This window comes from Ictidomys tridecemlineatus, chromosome 5 (genome assembly GCF_052094955.1).
Source record: "Ictidomys tridecemlineatus isolate mIctTri1 chromosome 5, mIctTri1.hap1, whole genome shotgun sequence".
Classification (NCBI taxonomy): Eukaryota; Metazoa; Chordata; class Mammalia; order Rodentia; family Sciuridae; genus Ictidomys; species Ictidomys tridecemlineatus.
In genome coordinates, this window is record NC_135481.1 from 174,792,380 (window position 1) to 174,809,438 (window position 17,059).

The window sequence follows — 17,059 nt, forward strand, 5'->3', positions numbered from 1 at the left end:
GCCCCTCCTGATGGTCCGGCCTCTACCAAGGTGGCCTCCACGGGGCATCCTCCCTGCTCAGGGCCTCCAGGGCCCTGCACTGGGAATCCAAGGCCCTGCTCTGCCCTAACCCAACCAGGTCGTGCCTCGGGCCTTCTTCCAAGGAGGGGGTTTCCATGGTTGCACTATTTCTCCAAATTTGGACAAAATCCCAGCCCTTCCCCTCCCCAAGCCCCACACGCAGTCCTTCTTCCTCACAGTTTATGGTCTACTTCAGATGGCCTCATTTAAAAAAGTCAAGCCAAACCCGGCTAATGGAGACCTTTCTACTACGCCATAAATGAAAATCACTATCAACCACCATTGAGAGGGCAGACATCGACGTTTGCTAAAATAAATACTTAAGGACTCAAAGTTTGGTACCCCCGGCAAGAGGGGAATCCTGACCTCGGGTTTGGGAGTTCTCAAGATGAGAATTCTCCAGGGACTTTCTGAATTTCTTGGTTCACTAGACAGACATTTCCTGAGAACGTCATGTGCCCGCCCCAGGAGGCTGGTCCGGGAGGCACCACTCCCCATCCTCCCTGCAAACTCCAGTTGAGGCCACGGCTCATGCCACTCGTGACGCAGCTCATTGGCAGGGACCTACTGAGTGCTGGCCAGCTCTCCTCCCTCACATTACCCAACACAGGGTCTCGCCCGTGGAGGTGGGGGGGCCGGGTGCTCAGGGTGACCCGAGCCACACACACGGTAGAAGGTGCCTGCCCGCTGCGCTGGTTCTAAACGCTCTCTCCAGGACCCCTCCTTTTGGGGGCTCCAGACCCTCGGAAACAGCAGCTGAACTCAAACAGAAGTCAAAAGTGGAACCTTTAGCAAATTTGGTAAAATTCAATGGGCAATTTCACTCCTAGGACTTCATCTAAGAGAAGTAGTCGTGAATGTGGGTTAGAAGTGCAAGATGATCTCGGCAGCATTGTGGATCATTGTAAAAAAGCTGAGAATAACCTGAGTGTCCATCAATAGGGGATTCAGCAAATAAAGACGGTACTTTCCATGTAAAGGAAACTATACAACATTTACCAGTGAATCTGTAGAATACGTAGACATGGGGAGACGTTCATGCAATACTGTTAAGTGGAAAAGTAGCTACGGAACAGGAGGTACTATATAATTCCTTTTAAAAAATACAAATGTGCATCCTAGAAAGATTAAGAGGACTTTAGATTAGAAAGGATTTCTAGAACAAGAAGCAAAAAAAGTACAAACCATATAGGTAGATGTTAATTAATATTACATCATTAAAATTCACCCATTTAGAGCCTTGTGCAGTGGTACACACCTGTAATCTCAGTTAATTGGGAGGCTGAGGCAGAAGGATCATAAATTCAAGGCCAGCCTGGACAACATAGAAATCCTGTCTGAAAAAAGAAAGAAAGAAAAAAGTTCAACATTTTAAAAAGTGGGAAAACAAGTCACAAGTTGGGAGAGGTTGGTATAACCATGACGGACAAAGATGAGCATCCAACATATACAAAGAGCTCCTGCAAATCAACAAGACAAGGACAATCAAAAAAAAAAAAAAAAAGCAGACTAAAGATTGGAACAGACCTAGATAGCGAATAGAAAATATGAAGAGTCAAGGGCTGGGGATGTGGCTCAAGCGGTAGCGCGCTCGCCTGGCATGCGTGCGGCCCAGGTTCGATCCTCAGCACCACATACCAACAAAGATGTTGTGTTCGCCGAGAACTAAAAAATAAATATTAAAAATTCTCTCTCTCTCTCTCTCTCTCTCTCTCTCTCTCTCTCTCTCTCCCTCCCTCTTCTAAAAAAATTTAAAAAAAAAAGAAAATATGAAGAGTCAATAAACAAAAAATGATCAACCGCTGAATAATTAGGGAAATCCAAATTAAAAGCTCATTCATGACCATAAGATTGGCAAACCTTAAAAAGGTGCACAAATTCAAATGTAATCAATTATGTTGAAACAAAACAAACTCCTTGACACCGGTGACTGGGGGGTCAGTTGCACAGTGACTCTGGAGAACAATGCAGCATTACTGTTGCACATATTTACGACCCGGCAATGCGTTCCTAGAGACCTCGGAGAAACACCTGTGTGTGTTCAGAGTGTGGGTCAGGACCCGCCCCTTCTCTTAATTGCCTTTTGACTTTTACTTGCCCCAGGAACGAGGCTTCAAGTGTCCCACATTTCCACCTGGCAAAACCCAGACCTGTGAGGTGGTCACGGAGCGGGCCAGGCGGGCCTCTGGGGCAGTCTCTGGGTGGAAGCAGGGGATGAGGAGAGCTTCTATGACCCTCAGGTGGTTAGGAAAAGAGGTGGCGGGTTCGAGAGCAGGACTTGACCATAAAGGACGGTTCATCCAAATAGCAGACGGCTCTACTGCAAATGCAAAAGGATCCAGATGCAAAGGGATCAGCAGCTCCTGGTGAGCGGGAAGTGTCCGAGGTGAGCGGGAAGTGTCGGGGTGTGGCTGGGGAGCAGGGTGCCCGCCAGGGTGTGCAAAGCCCTGGGTTTAATCCCCAGGACTGCAAAAGAAAGCAGGCGTCTCCGTGATGCACTGGCAGGTGGGGAGAAGGAAAAGAAAAGGCTGAGCTGCTGACATCGTGGAACAGGAGGGCTGAGACACTCCTGCAGGCAGGCACGGCAGCACCTCTAGCTCAGCAAACTGGCCTCAGGGTGGGGGGCTGGGGTCGGGGCTGGGAGGGAGACTTCTTTCCCACGCCCCCCCCCCGCCCCCCCATTGTACCTTTCTGTTTTGCACCCTGCGGGTGACCCCATGGAGAAGTGTACCCAGACAGAAATTTTAGCATGGAGAGGACACGGAGTCACGGAGACACAGTGCATGTACGACACTGAGGGGGCCGGCCGAGCTGTCCGCCATGGGGCTGGTGGGGGACACTTCCTTCAATCCTGTTGCTTCAACTCTGGAAGGTTTTCAGGTATTTTTCCAGCCACCTTTTTACCTTTTTACCTTTTTACCTTTTTTTTTTCTTAGGTTTTAGGTTTTCCCTGGGAACCTCGGGGAGCTGACGGCCTCTTGGCATTGTACCCACCGGATCCCTGCACGGAGCAGACCCATTCATCACCTGTGCCCAGCGGTCCCCTCGCCCCACCACGGACTCCTCCTTGATGTCTTCCTTTGACTTAATGGTCTACTGGGTCCCACCCCAGGTGACTCGTTAGCAGAGGCGTCTCCGTGAGGGAACTGGCACAACGGCACAAGGTCACCTTGGGGACCTCAGCCTCCCTCTGGCCTTCAGGGTGTATCTGTATCTCTCCGTCTCTGACCCCGCATCCCCCAGCCCCGGTTCTCCCTCCTCCAGCTGCACCGGCATCCATGTTCCCAAACCCCCCAGCAGGATGGGCAGCTTCCAGGACCGCCAGCCCTCTCCCCACGCACATGTCCCGCACGATCCCCTGGACGGCAAATGTGACAGCGTCCGCTCCCACGGCCAGGCTCTTTGGCACAGGTCACGTGAAGACATGGACACTCTCGGAGTTGGCCAGATCCCATCCCTGAGCCCTGTAAAAGCAGTGGGTCTCCTCTGGCCGGTGCCCGAGGCTTGGGGGTTCCACACACCAAGTGACCATGGCAATGCCACAGGTTGAGGAGTGCAGGTGACCTCTAGAGGCTGACGGCCACCATGAAAACGAGGCCCTCCGTCCTCCAGCCTCAAGGAACTGAATCGCGGCCAGCGAGAGTGAGCTTGGAAGTGGATCCTTCCCGAGAGCCTTGACTTCTCCCATGATTCCTGCCCCAGGAGCCCGGTCCCGCTGTGCCAGGCCTGGGGCTTCCAGAACCGTGAGTGAAGGGTGTGGGGGTTAAGCCGCCCTGTTCACGGCAACTTGTGACACGGCGAAAACTAACAGACGCAGCCGGGCGCCGAGGCCCAGGCCTGTCATCCCAGCGGATGAGGAGGCTGAGGCAGGAAGATCAGAAGTTCAAAGGCAGCCTCAGCAACAGTGAGGCGCTAAGCAACTCAGTGAGACCCTGTCTCTAAATAAAGTGCAAAACAGGGCTGGGGACGTGGCTCCAGTGGTCGGGTGCCCCTGAGTTCCATCCCTGGTACCAAAAAAGAAAGAAAGAAACTAACAGACACGCCGTGCTGACGTGCAGGGCCCTTCTTCAGAACCTCAGTCCGGGGGGTCTCCCGGGTGCCCACAGCTAACCCCTCCCCCCACCCAGGTCTCTGCCCAAATATCGCCTTCCCGAGGGAGCTGCCCTCCACACCCTCTAGGACGGCACCCCCTTCTCCCTCCCCTGCCCACGGCTGCTTCTCCCCACCTAACAGGCCGCGGTGTGGCTTCATCTGAGCACCCTCTTATTTTGCGGTGATGTTAAACGTGGAGGAGGGCTGCAAATGGGGTGCAGCCTCCTGTAGGCCGCCTCCTCACCCAGGACCTCCAAATGGTGGCACCTCCACACAGTTGCTTTCTCGTTCCCTTTTTGTAGCGGCAGCGATTCTTCCAGAACCGTAGGGTAGGTTCCAACCTGACTTCCCATCGCCCCAGAACACCTCCGTCGTCCGCCTGCCCCTCAGCCTCACAGAACCACCCCACTCAGTAACGGCCATCGGGACCAAGGACGTCTCAAGGTCAGACCCCGTGGGTGGGGGGGCCATTGTCCTAAAGTCGACACCCTTTATAAGAAACAGAAGGACACTCAAAAGACAGATGGACAGATGGTGGTCACAGACGCGGGAGCATCTCACCACCCTATTGCCCTCCCCTACCCAGAAGGGTCCCTCTGTCCTCCTTGCCTCTCGTCACCTGGATGCTCATGGGGATTTCAAGCCTCCTCAGCTCGGCTCATCCGGTGGCCGATCTCGATTCCATGGCGGTTTGGCGGGATGGGCAGGAACATGACGGAAGTCACTTTGTCTCTTCTTGGTACTCTCCAGCAGGAGGTCATGTCCGTCTGTCCCCTAACGGGTGGCATGACTTTTCGGCACTTGACCAAGATAGTCTCTGCCCTGATTCTGAGTGACTATAAAGTCACTCTCCTGTTGGTGACCACGGCGTCTTGGGAGGGAGAGACACTTCAACACAATGTGAAATTCCTATCTGCAACAAAGTGTTACAAGATGACTTTCTGTCTGTTGGTTTGGTTGGTTTGGTTTGGGATGGAGCCTCACTGTGTGGCCTGGGCTGGTCTCCAACTCCTGGGCTCCAGCGATCCTCCTGCCTCAGCCTCCTGAGTTCCTGGGACCATGGCGGGGGGGGGGGGGTGCTGGCACTGTGCCTGGCTGGCCCGGTGGTGACCCTTGCCTGGACTGATTGTCACTGACTCCTGGGCATCCACTATTAGAAAGCGCTTCCTCTCCCGGTGCTTGTTACCAGGTGGGCCCCTGGAGGCCTAGTTTTATTCCACAGGTTCCAATCTGTTACTGTCATTATTTTGATGCTCCAATTGTCCCAGATGTGGCCAGCAAGCATCCCCTCAGGTCGGCCCCTGTCCTCTTCTGATGAGTTCCAGCATCACACACCAGGGCGCTGGGTGCTGTGCGCTTTCTCAGTCCTACCCCCACCCCCCAACCCAGCTGCTTTCCCAAGCCCCGGGTCCTTTCCGCGGAGGCCGGTATTTAGGAACCAGACCTGGGCGTCAGGCATTATTATGGCTACATAAGGAGCAGATTGCTGCCTCCAGGCCCTCTCTGTAACAGAGGGTGGACATAGACGCCTGCGACACACAGAGATGCGCGTGCACCCTGCTGCTGCACTTTGGGAGTAGTTTGGGTTCCCAAGGGTCCACTGGGGTTGGTAGTGGGAAGTGCGGTGGACCTTTAAGAGGCGGGGCCTAGTGGGAGGTCTTTAGGCCACTGGGGAAGTTGGTTCTCAGGCATCCTTCGGTGATTCTCTCCAGAGGGTTGTTATAAAAGATTGGCTTTTTCTGTCCTCTCTGGTTTCCTGTCCCAGATGGAACCACTTGTTCCTGTGGGCGCCCCCATGCCAATGTGCCACCATTCACTGCCTTCCCAAGAAGACAACCCAATGTCTCCTCTGCACCTAGTCTTAGACTTTGAACCCCTAAAACTGTGTGCTAAATAAATCTCTTTTCTTCATAATTAGTCTACATCAGGTGTTTTGTTACAGTGATGAAAATCTGACTACTACACTTATCTATCTGTATATGCCGAAAACAGGAGTTCAAGGGCTGGGGATATAGCTCAGTTGGTAGAATGTTTGACTCTCATGCATAAGGCTCTGGGTTCAGTCCCCAGCTACACACACACACACACACACACACACACACACACACACACACACACACATAAAACATGAGTTCACACAATTTCCTCCAACTCCAATCCAACATCACGGGGCTCCTGGTTTCCACAGGTGTAATTCCCTTTTCCGGCAATAAGTAGCCTGGTTCTCCTTAACCTGAATATTTGCACTTGCTTGTTCAGTCCCCCAACCCACTAGGCCACTGCCCCCTCACTTGTCTTCCCTGCTTGGTCCCAAACCCTTCAGGGCTAACTCAAACGAATATTGGGGAAGAGAAGGAGGAAAGAGGAAGCTGAATTCTTCATTTTCTTTTATTTTGAACTTATATTATATTCACTTGCTACAAAAATTAAAACTATAGAAAAGTATACAGTGCAAAGCCCTCCTCCCTCTCACCCTTCTCATTCCAATCCTACAGTCTCCACAGGTGACACCTATTGTAGTTTGTTATATACCAGCTAACAGAAAAATTTTTATCGCCTGCCCCGCCCCCAGCCTTTTGCACAAACCTTTGCTCATGCTCCTTTTCTCATTTGTCAACACGTCTGGCAGATGCTTCTGTACCCGTACATTAAGCCTGACCTCACTTTTAGTGGCTGTATAGTATTCCATGGCTGGATACTCCATGCTTTATTTAGTCAGTTCAAGTATAAATAGACATTTAGATCATTTCCAAGACTACAATTAAAACTTTGAATGCTTTTATTTCACACACGTGCAAACACATTCATGGAATAAATTTCTAAAAACGGGATTTGGGGTGTGAGTGATACTTTATGTTTAAATAATTAACGAGCCATAGTTTATCTCCCTCCTTGGGATGTCGGCTCTGAGAAGAAAGGCATGTGTATTCACTACTGTTTTCCCAGCACCAGGAACCACTAGAATGTGGTAGGTACTAATTATTTACTCCTGTTCTCTGATTCTAGACTTGACTCTGTCGAGCATTTATAGAGCACCCACTGTATGCTCATCTTCCAAACACTCCTGGGAGTGACAGACCATTTGATAGCTCCATTTTACAGAAGAGAGTCCCAAGACTCAGAGTAGAACCATACGTAGGTGAGGTCCCCCGGTGGGCCTCGGCCTAGTGACCCTCTCCACCCAGGTGAGTCGGACCCAGGGGTATGCGGCCCTCACCACCAAACCTGCGGCCCCCACACGCCTCCAGTCTCCCAGGCCCTGGGGCCGCTCATCTGCTCACTCACTTCCTGGTCCCAGGGCTTCACCCCCACCCTCAGCCAACACAAGGCAGGACCAAGGAGAGGCGCTGTCATTTCCATACAGCTGTCCCTGGGAGCCGGGCCCTGCCTGAGCCCCCCCATTTTTCCTGAAAAGGCTGAATTGTCTGGGCCATTTGGGGGGCTCCCCTCGGCCCAGGCCGCGCTGCCTGGGCCGGGCCTGGCCAGGCTATTATCCGACATTATCTCACCCCCTGCTCCTGAAAGGGACCAGTGACTGCTGCCCCGGCCTCCCGGCTGCCCGGCCTCCCCGCTGCTCCGTCTTTTCCACTTAATTACCCCCCTCATTACCCGGCAGCCTGCACAGGCCGGGCCACAACTGGGGCGTGAGTAATCCCCGCGTCGCACACCCCGCCAGCCCGGCCGCGGCCAGGAGCCCTTGGCCACAGGGCCCAAGAATCAAGGAGCCAGAGCCGGCCTGGAGCACAGGGAGCCCTGGCCCAGCTTCCCGGTCAGCCCCGTCAGCCCTGGTGCTGGGGCCTCCACCCGCCCACCCCCACGGTGACCTTGAACTTCCCCAGGCCACTGAAGTCACGGCCCTGTGCCTCTGAGACAGGAGGAGCAGGAGGGGCCCACGTCTGGCTCGCCACCGCCAGGGTGACCTCACCAGGGCCCAGCATGACCTCCAGGGCCACCGGCCCCTCCAGCTCTCCCCCGTCCCTCCTCTGCCGGCAGCACCCAGGTCCCCTGTCCTCTTCCCTCCCTGGCGCCTGGCCTGAGCCCTTCCTGCTTCTGGACACTCTTCCTGGCGCCCCGGGGCTGGTCACCTTCTGCTGTCTTGAGAAGTCCCCTCTTCTGGGAGACACAACCCCCGGCCACCTCCGAGGGGGCTCCGCCAGACCCCGCGCTGCGTGGCCTCTCAGGGCAGGTGGCCCAGGGGCTGGCTGCGGGGCGCAGCTTCTCCAGGCTCCGGGACGTCACCTCATCCCGGTGCGGCCCCCCAGACCCAGGCAAGGAGGCGGGAGGCCCCAGGACCTCACCTTCCTGAGGGAGATGCAGGGACTCCTGGGGGTCTAGCGGCGTCCACGGCCTTTCTCAGAATGATCATTTTAAATTAATAAAACGCCAGGGACAGCATCACAAAGGGCCGGGTCACCGTGAGGCCGTCACCAAACTATGGAAAACAAATTTGCATGAACGGGCTGCACGGGCTCCTTCATTCCACCCCACGTACAAGACGGAGCCGATGCCCGTCACAATGTCCGACTCAGACAGTGTTTCAGGGAACCTGCGATGTGAGGGGACAAGAACCCATCAGGTGACAAAGCCACAGACCCTGCCACTGTCACATGGGCCTGTCCCCTACACTCAGAAATCGAAAGGATGAGTTTTAGTGAGATCAAAGGTGGAGCGTCTTGTAGCCCAGCTAACGAGGCAGCTCCTGGATTCGGTCCTCTGGCCTCCAGCCTCGAGGACAGGGACAGAAATCACGGCCACAGCACCTCAGCCCTCCCTCGCAGCGCCCTGCAGACATCATTAGTCGATCCCAGATCTCGTCTCACAGAAGCCCAAACTCCCTTCTAGAATCTGCCCCAGGGAGTTCCAGGCAACTGCCACCAACCAAAGGCTGCGTTCCTGAGCTGCCATCGATTTGCCGTCCCTGAGGGCGGGGGTGGGGTGGGGGCGGGGGGCAAGGCGATCCTGGAGGAGGAGATTAAGAGAGAAAGGACAGGAAGAGGAGTCTCAGGGACAAGATGGGAGGGGCCTACAAACAAAGCACTTAGGGGTGGCTGCTGCATGTCATCAGGAAAAATACACGAAAACGCTGACGAGTAGTCTGGTCGCGTAACAAGAAGTCCAACATCCAGAGCCAGGGAGGGGACTCGGCTCTCTGCTCAGGCCCAGGCACAGGGTCCTGGGGTTTCGTGTCCACTTCTGCGTCCTCACTTTCAGAAGGACATGGACCCAGGGTCCAGGGAAGCGTGCGAATGGGCAGGAGTGTGAAAACCACGCCCCGCGCCCCTTTGACAGGGCAGCGGCAGACACCAGGACCTGCCCCGCGATGAGCTGTGTGGGAAGCCGGGACACAAACGCAGACACCCCGGGGCCCTTAGGGGAGGACGGAGCCCCGAACTAGGGACCTGCAAGTCCCCCGCTGGGCAGAGGATGAGGCCGTGGACAGAGATTCCAGCTCCACAGGCAGAAGACGTGACGGAGTTTCCAGGAATGGCCTGGGCTGGGGTCACCAGGTCCCAAGACTGGAAAGGGGCTCGAGGGACCCCCACGAGGGCGACACCAGACCTTGGGACTCCCCGTCAAGAAAAGTACTTTATAAAAAGCCCCCAAATCAGCCGGGCCCCGTGGCACACGCCTTAATCCCAGAGGCACAGGAGGCTGAGGCAGGAGGACTGTGAGTTCAAAGCCAGCCTCAGCAACAGCGAGGCGCTAAGCCACTCAGGGAGACCCTGTCTCTAAATAAAATACAAAATAGGGTGGGGAGGTGGCTCAGTGGTCGGTTGCCCCTGAGTTCAATCCCGGTACCCAAAACAAAAAAGCCCCAAATCCTATTGGGTCCCTCCACTGCCAACACCACGGAGCCCCAAGATGAGAGTTTGTGCCGCCAACACCAAAGCTGGATGCTGACCCCAGGACCTTTGTCCCTGCTGGACACTCAGTAGCAGCCACCACCTGCAGCCAGTGGGGCACAGGCTCCCCTGGGTCGGGGACTCTCCCTTGGCTGCAGAGGAGGCTGGGAAGGCAGCGTCAGTTCCATGAGGTGGATTCAGGGGCTCACAAGGCCAGGATGTTGGAAGGTGCCAGGCAGCCAAACAGAAGGTCCCCTGCCCACTCCAGCCACCGAGGATCAGGGCCTCTAGTGCCCCAGCTCTCCAGTGCCCAGTGGGACCTGTGCTTGTCTGTCCCATTTTCCAGAGGAGAACAGGGAGGCTCAGGGAACCAGGTCCCGGATCCTCTTTGAACTCCTCCCCCCGGCAGGCAGTGTTTATTATCCACTCTGCAGCTGACCCGGGACACGGAGCTCTGGGCACCCCCGATCCTGGGATCCTGGAGCGTGCCTGACCTACAGGGTCACCATGGGTCACGACCCATCCCTGCACTCCAGACTACGCAGAAGAACAGCTCTCCCCAGGTCGGAGCCCCGTGTCCCTTGTCCTCGCGGTGCTCCTTACGACACGACACTGGTGTACTTGCCGACTGGTGGCTCAGCAGCCTGTGGGCTGGAAAAGGGCATCTTTGTCTTACCCGCCGCTATGTCCCCAGCCCTTAGCACGGAGGCTGGCACATAGTAGGTGCTCAGTGAACACCTGCAGCCCTACGGCTGTGAGCCCGAGGGCAACGTCTTAACCTCTCTGTACCCAGCATTGCTCTTTAATGACGAGAATCACACCATCTACCCTTCAAAGTAGCTGTGGGGCTGGAAGCGGTGGTGCACACCTGTGATCCCAGCGGCTCAGGAGGCTGAGGCCGGGAGTTCAAAGCCAGCCTCAGCAACTTAGACCCTGCTTCAAAATAAGATATAAAAATGGGTTCCGTGGTAAAATATAAAAAAGGGTTCAATCCCAGGTACCCAAACAACCTCAGATTCGGCATTAACCATGGCTGATGTTATTAAGCACCAACTGTATGCAAGCACCTCTCATCTCCGGCCTGCCCTGTAGCTGCCAATAGTCCCAACATCCCTGAGAACTGAAGAAAATGAGGTCCCCCCCCATCAGCAGCCTGCCCCGGGGACAGCCTGTCGGTAGGGGGCAGAGCGGGAGTCCAGCCAGACGGCTGAGCATCTAACCCCGGGCCCCCTGGCCTCTGTGGCTGGGTGAGCAGGGGAGGGCGGAAGGGGAGCGTGGAGGACTCTGGCGCCTCAGGAGCCCCTCCACCCACCCAGTCTGAGGTCAAGCATAGGTCAATACTGATAGTCCCCTGCCTCCAAGCACGCGGGCCCGCCGATGGTTCCCAGCTGGTGCCCGAGCAGAGGCAGGAGGAGAGCGGGGTGCGGAGCGGGCACTTCCTCCGTGCCAGGAGCCCTGGGAGCCGCAGCGCCCGCTCTGCAGCTACAACAGCCGCCGCAGCATCTGCCAGGGGTGGCTCTGGGCTGGGCTGGTGGGGGGGGGAGGCGGCAGAGGCCCCCGGGAGGTGAGCGAGCCGAATGTCAAAAGGAAGCACTTCCTTGTCCCTTGCCTCAGTTTCCCCAGTGTCAATGGAGGGGAGGGTACGGAGCCCATGTATCTGAGGCTGTGCAGGCGACATCCTCATTCACGGCAGAATGGCTCTTCTCCAAGCCGCATGGAGTCCTGTTGAGCAGGTGCTGGCACTGACTTCAGTCTACAGAGGTGAAACAGAGAGCCAAAGTGACACGGCCAAAGTCACACAGCTCCCAGAGGCAGAGTTGGGTCAAAGTTTGGCTCGGGATCACCTTGGCCTTCACTCTGAGCCACCTCACTTGCTTGAATATGGAGCTCTCGTATGGGAGCTTGTCCCAAGTCCCCTGGCCCCGCAGGGAACCTGGTGATCAGATTCCTACCAGCCAGTCTGTCCCAGAGGTTTCAGGGAGCTGCTTAAGATGCAGCCTTGTCAGAGACAGGAACTCGCCCGTTCAGGAAAATCTCCAACTTTGAAGGTGACACTTTAGTGGGGGAAATACCAATCTCTGTGACAGTCCAAGTGGGGACTCGGTCAGCCCCAAAGCAGAGGGAAAACTCAAGGGTTGACAAATCAACCTGGCGCCGGACAAAGGCGTGTGTAGTGAGAGGGAAGTTCTTACTCGTTAGGGGTTTGTGTGTATTTACTGAGCACCTACTATTCACCCAGCACTGAGGAGGTCGGGGTCACCTAGAGAGAGGGACCCATGGTTTAAGATCAGGGGACAGACAGCCTCACCTAAATCCTGACACTGCTGCTCCATGGCTGGTCTCCTTGAGGAAGTCACTGTGCCTCTCTGGGCCCTGGACTTCCACCCAGCAGGCTGTTAGGAAGATAGAGTGAGAAAGGATATAAAGGCTTGGACTCGCCGCCTGGCTCCTAAGTGCTCAGTAAGTCAGCATTACAATCCAGAGAGACCTCGAGATACGCTCCTTCCCAAATCACCCGCCCTGGGCTAGGTCCTGGGGTCAGGCAGGGAGGTGATGGGAGAGGAGCTAACTAGGGAGGAAGGGAAGGAAGAGTGGGGGGCAGCGGGGACGGCACCCTCAGAAGCCTGGTGGCTGAGGTGGCACGGGGTGGAGTGCCCAGGGGTGCTGTCCCACTGAGCCCCATCCCAGCCCTTTTTATTCTGAGGCTTAGAATCTTACTTAATTGGCCAGACTGGCCTCAGACTTGCAATCCTCCTACCTCAGCCTCCTGAGTCACTGGGATTACAGGCATGGGCCACCGGGCCCAGCTGGATGAGGTGGGAGAGTTGGAGAGAGCAGAGAAGGGGCTTCAGGTGGGGCTGGGACCTGCCTTGTCCTCAGCCACCCCCAAGTCTGTGCAGGCTGCGTGGCCCTGAGCCAATAAGAAATGAAAATGGAAAAGTCCCCAGGAATCTCTGCCAGGGCCTTGTGGCTGGAGAGGAGACGGTGGCAGAGACGTGCGGGTACCGCCTGGGGAGCAGACTGCCAGGTTGGACTGGTGGCTGGCAGCCCGCTGCCTGGGAAACCTCGGGCGAGCCCCGGGACCCGTGTGGGCTCAGTTTCCCCCTCCATAAAATGGGACCCAGGGCAGCGTCTGCCTCAGAAGGCGGGTGTGAGGAGTAATGAGGTGATCTCTGTGAGGCGCACAGACCTGCACCTGGCACGCGGCCCAGAACTCCACGTTTGTTGAATGAGTGATGGAAGACATGTGGCATCCACAGGGAGGGGCACTGGGGTCTCCTCTGGACTGCGGTCACAGGCGTCCTCCAGCTGAGCCACCTTCACGACCCACCGGGACACCCTGGCTAACGACTGAGCGCAGTCAAGGACCAGGTCTGGCCTGTCTGCCCGGGTGGGGCTCCCCTAGTGGAAGGCGGGCCCCGTCAGGCTGGCCAAGACTCCCTGATTGGTGCCACGGCCTGCCACTCCCCCACCCCACTGCCCTTCTTCCTCCCCTGGCTTCCTGGTGTGGCTCTGCACCCCACACGAAGACTCGCCCCGTTGGTTCCTGGCTCTCATCCCCAAGAAAGAAAGAAGGCGGCACTTAGCAGATGGCAGGGGACCCACCCGGGCCTGGGGCTGCCCATCTCTGGACCCTGGAGCTGAGAAATGGGCCCAGCCTCCTTCTCCTCCGGCCTTCTTTCCTTTGGCTCAGAGGAGAAGGGTCTAGAAAAAAAAAATACACCGAGAAACAGGGCAGAGTAAGTGAGGCTTACCGAGAAAGAGCCCCGTCAGCCGGGAGCGGATGCATTTGTGGCCACTCTCCTCCTTGGAATTCGTACAGAATTCCATTATCAGCTCTGGACAGCAGCTCAGGGACCATCCTGTCCCATCCCCACTTGACAGACAAGAAGCTGGCCCAGCAGGAGGGCAGGGGTGGGTCCCTGGGTCCAGGCAGCGCTCCTGCCTCCCGCCCTAGAGGCAGCCTCAGAAGTGCAGGGGGCACCAGCCTCTCCTTCCACACGTGCAGGGGAGGCTCAGATCAGCTCTGCCGGCCGCAGAGGGTCCCACAGCCCTGAGACTCACACCCAGATCCTGGGAGGTGCCCTCCTTCCTGACCAGCAGGGTTGAGATCTGGAGGGTACCAGAGCGGGCTGGGCAGGGCAGCCCCCAGCTAGGCCCTCTTGCTGGACCTCCGGAGGAGGCAGCCTGGGGGCCTGGATGTGGGACCCTCCCCAGCTCCTCTGCTCAGTGACCAAGAGGCCTGAAGCCGGTCACTTCCCCGCTGTCTGTAGAACAGGCCGATAATACAACCTTCTCCCTGGACGCCATGGAGAGGCCGAGATGGGTGGAGATGCATAACCATCAGAGTCGGCGAGTCACCCAGTCGTGTCACCCCATGCCAGGCCACATTCTTAACATCACCACCCACTCATTACCGCAAGCTTGGGCGGCAGACTCTAGGTTAGGTTGACCCCACTTTACAGAAGAGAAAACTGGGGCGCCCAGAATCACACAGCTGGGAGACGCTAGGGCAGGAATTTGAATTGAAAACAAATGAAGCCCAGGCCCCTTGAACTCAGGCCCCGGGCAACCCAGAGACTCAGGAGGCTGAGGCAGGAGGATTGCAAGTTCAAAGCCAGCCTCAGCAACTTAGCGAGGCCCTAAGCAACTCAGTGAGACCCTGTCTCTAAATAAAATATAAAATAGGGCTGGAGATGCGCTCAGTGGTTAAGCCCCTCGGGTTTGATCCCCCACCACTGTCAAAAAAATAAATAAAATAAAAGCCCGAGGCAAGTCCAGCTTCTCCTAGAGATCAGTGCTTAGCACAGTGCCTGGCTGGAGCTGTGGCTTGGCATGTCCCTGGTGCAGCATTAATGATTGCCACCAGCTGTCTTCTCCAAGGCAGAAGAAGGGATCATGAGTATCCTGCACGCTTTTACTGAACTTCATCATTTCTTTCATCGGGAAGTAAACAGATAGTGAGCAAGTGTTTGCTGAGCTGAAATACTTTATAGACTTTGGGGATGATACAAAAAGAAGAGGGGGAGGCCCGTGCATGGTTCCCCAAGCCCTTCACTTTATTTCTGTGTGTGTGGTGCTGGGGATTGAACCCAGGCCTTGTGCATGGGGCAAGCACTCTACCAACTGCTCTCCACTTTGCCGGGCATGTTGTTTTTTATTTTGGTTTGTAGTTGGGGACACGCTGCGAGAGATTCCTGGGTTCTTCACCCTCCACTGCACATAATTCCACGAGATTTTATGCCCTATAATAATAACTTTTTGATAACTTTTAATGATGATTTTAATGGTGATGGAATATTCCACCGAGTGGATGTTTTCTTCCCAACCCTCTGCTCACTTCCTGCAGCTTGGGGTTTTATTCTAATTTCCGAGGCTGCAGCAAACTTTCTTGGGAATCAAGTTATTTCCTTCTTTGATGTGACTTGGAGAGATGAATTGGAACAGAAGACTTTCCGAAACTCTCGTAAGCTGGCGTGGGGGGGGGGGAGGCTCAGGGGACAGAAGGCCCTTCTTTGGTGTCCTAGTGATGAGCCGATGGCAGCCATTGTGCCCCCCTCCAAGTTGAAGTCTTCCTCAGGAGGGCAGAGGTGTCTTCTTTATCCCCAGTGGAGAAGGCCCCGGTGGAGGACAGTACCCAGCACAAAACCCAAAATATGCCGGGCGCCGGGGCACACGCCTGTCATCCTGGCAGCTCGGGAGGCTGAGGCAGGAGGATGGCGAGTTCAAAGCCAGCTTCAGCAACAGCGAGGCACTAAGCAACTCAATGAGACCCTGTCTCTAAATAAAGTATAAAAAAGGGCTGGGGATGGGGCTGCATGGTAAAAGCACCTCTGGGTTCCATGCTTGGTACAAAATCCAAACAAAACCATGGCTACACCATAAATAACAGTCAACAACCCAATAACCAAGCAGCCACCTCCCTGCAGGAGCAGAAAGTTATTCTCCAACAATGGCCCCGGGCTGTAGGCGGCACCTCCCCACCACCCTCTCCCACCCACCTCATTCAGGGTGCAGTGGACACCCTGGCTTCCGGCCCCCCAGCTACTGGGCCTCATCTCCTTCCACCTCGGGCTACTCCTCACTTGGCCAGGCTCCTTCCTGCCTTTGAACTTTGAAGACTCCTCCTGGAGCTCCTCTGTGGCCTGCTCAAGTGGCCCTTCCCCCAGGAGACTTGCCGGCTGTGGTGTCTGAAGGCGCCATCACCCTCCTTTATCTCGCCCTGGGCTGTTCCTCACAGCGCTGCTCGGTTTCCTGGGAAGAGCAGCACAGGCCTGAGGGCTTCCTCTCCCTCCTTCGTGTCCATCCACTCTCCCTGGGTTGCCAGCTCCAAGGCCGCAGGGCCCGGGGCTGTCTAGTTGACACTGATTTCACAGAATCCCACAAACACGGGCCGGGTGAATGCTAGATGCTGCGGGCAGTGTCATACATGAAATCCCAGCACACTGAGCACCTACTACATGCCAAGTCCCTTGTACACAGCAACGCTTGTAGTCCTCCCAATGACCCTGAGGCAGCAACAGGTATTGTTCCCATTTTATAAACGGAGGGACCAACACAGAGCAGTTGCCCAAGGCTCCAGAGCTAGTAGGCAGGAGAGCTCAGTACACACGGTTGACAGTGGGCCGAGGCGCACACATGACCGAGTCCTCCTGCTCAGCAACTCAGGGGCTAATGGGTAAGATGGCTTGGTCTATGGTGAAGGCAGGCAGGGACAGCTCCTGGCCAGAAGTCCTGCCTCAGCCAAGGCCTGGCGACCAGCAGGAGTTTCCTGGGATGACAGGGAGGGAAGGACCAGGCCTCCAGGGGATAGTATGGAGGCAGAGGCGGAAGGAGGAGAAGCAGGCTCAGGGGCTGGAGTGGGGAATACAGGGGTGTGCCAGGCGTCCAGGGCTGTGGACCTCTTGGTGACCAAGGTGACAAAAAGCCCCAGGGGGCAAAACAATATGACTAGGAAGATGATCAGAGACTCCCCGATCTTACAGAGCCCTGGCAAGATCTAAGATCTAAGCCACCATTCAAAGACTGTGATAAGGCCTTGACTCAGGGGTGCCCAGAAGACA

The 17,059-nt window shown here is 55.9% G+C and overlaps 1 long non-coding RNA gene across 1 annotated transcript in view; it reads right to left on the reverse strand.

Moving 5' to 3' along the window:
* Positions 1-2,749: 2,749 nt before the first annotated feature.
* Positions 2,750-17,059, reverse strand: part of LOC106144721 (uncharacterized) — a 35,929-nt gene continuing 21,619 nt past the window's right edge. The window contains exons 5-6 of the long non-coding RNA XR_013439615.1: positions 12,304-16,250; positions 2,750-11,748 (exon numbers count right to left, since the gene is read on the reverse strand). This is a non-coding gene — a long non-coding RNA (uncharacterized LOC106144721). The remainder of the gene's footprint in view (positions 11,749-12,303; positions 16,251-17,059) is intronic.